The sequence below is a fragment of the Etheostoma cragini genome, chromosome 5, assembly GCF_013103735.1.
Source record: "Etheostoma cragini isolate CJK2018 chromosome 5, CSU_Ecrag_1.0, whole genome shotgun sequence".
NCBI lineage: Eukaryota > Metazoa > Chordata > Actinopteri > Perciformes > Percidae > Etheostoma > Etheostoma cragini.
This window is the reverse complement of record NC_048411.1, coordinates 10,686,757-10,688,716: the sequence shown is the minus strand read 5'-3', so window position 1 is coordinate 10,688,716 and position 1,960 is coordinate 10,686,757.

Sequence of the window (1,960 nt, the reverse complement as noted above, 5' to 3'; positions counted from 1 at the left end):
GGCCATGGCGGTGGGTGAGCGTGCGTACAGGTCATGGCGGTGGGTGAGCGTGCATACAGGTCATGGCGGTGGGTGAGGGTGCATACAGGTCATGCCGGTGGGTGAGTTTGCATACAGGTCATGCCGGTGGGTGAGCGTGCACACAGGCCATGGCGGTGGGTGAGCGTGCACACAGGCCATGGCGGTGGGTGAGCGTGCACACAGGTCATGGCGGTGGGTGAGCGTGCACACAGGCCATGGCAGTGGGTGAGCGTGCATACAGGCCATGCCGGTGGATGAGTTTGCATACAGGCCATGGCGGTGGGTGAGCGTGCGTACAGGCCATGGTGTTGGAGTGCATTACTTACCGTTTTCTTTGAGACAACATTACCTGCCAATTGCTGGTCTTTTTGAAGCCCTCCACAAGTGGTCCTTGGCTCTTGAACAACTCTTCTGATTATTCTTTTCCCTCCTCTGTCAGAAATCTTGCAAGGAGCCCCTGGTCGAGGCAAATTTATGGTAAAATGATTGTCTTTCCACTTCTGTATTAGGGCCTCAACAGTGCTCACTGGAACATTCAGAAGCTTAGAAATGCGCCTATAACCAATGCCATCATTGTGTTTTGCAACAAGTAGGTTGTGAATGTCTTGACACAGCTCTTTGCTTTTACCCATCATGAGATGTGTCTTGTGTGACACCTTGGCAATGAGACGTTTTTGTGGGCCATTAGCTGGGACTGAACCAGCTGACGTTAATTTGCACTGACAGGGGGCTGGATTGCTTTTTAATTACTGATAGTTTTCAACTGTTGTCTTGGCTTTCCATGCCTTTTTGCACCTCCCTTTCTTCATGTGTTTAGTACTTTTTCTCTGTGTCATTTCACATTATTATACATAACTTGATTTGTGAATGCATTTGTTTTGGTTTCTTTGTGTGAATGGATTACTTAAGGTGTTACCAACATTTGGTGAAAATGTCATGTCAATAACACCTTTGGAAATATATTTACTGAGAAAAATTATGCCGTGTTCAATTCTTATTTCACCCGTTGTATATTGCTCTCTGCAGATTCAAAAGGGGGAATTATTCCTCTTAATGCATATGCATTTCTGTGGGTGATAAAGAGATAATGTTTTTGTTTCCAGGCACATGCAGCAGTTAAATCTAGAAAGAAGAGGCTTCAAAAATCTGATGTGATGACGTAAACCTCAGCAGCAGGTCTCAGTTCAGTCTTAAGGGATAGAAAATTAATTTAATTTTTTCACAGAAGCTACGAGGAGTGGTAAAAATGTCTTCTTGTAGTTTCCATCAAAACTATGAAATGAACGTGACAATTAATCCCTGAAACTTGTAACATCACAGGCATCCGTCTACAAAGCACTGTCTGCGTTTTGGTTTGAGTTTAGTTGATTTATTTCTGGGCTAGTGGAGCACAAGTAGACACTCAATCACTCCATGTCACTGGCACAGTTGTGTAAGCATTTGTTTAGCAATGTACCTCCGCTGCCTAAGTGCCCCTGGGTAACCTAACATCTTGCTTCTGAAGAAATGAACAAAGCGAGAAGGGGATAACAAAAAAACAGCACAACCACATGTCTTTAAGTATTGTATGATGCTCAGCAGATATAAATGGACAGAAAGATGCAGAGGAGGAGGAAAGTAAGGCATGGGAGCAGGAACTCAGAGAGAGTGAAAGCAGTAGCGGAAGAAAAAAACAGGAGATCGAGAAGAATTTGGAGAGGTAGAAGAGAATGTTAATCTGAGGAAGGCAGCGGGGAGAGAATAGCTCTTTTCTCTCTAAGCCCCACGCCCTTCACTTCCTGTCCCTGCTGTCAATAAGAACAGCTGAAGTGCATCAGACAAAAGACCGCCATCCCAGCCCACCCCATCCCATATCCTCCAACTACCACCACAAACACCAGCACCAACCAACCAATTAACTGCTCTGGTCAGAGGACAAAAGGCGTGCGTGCGTGCGTGC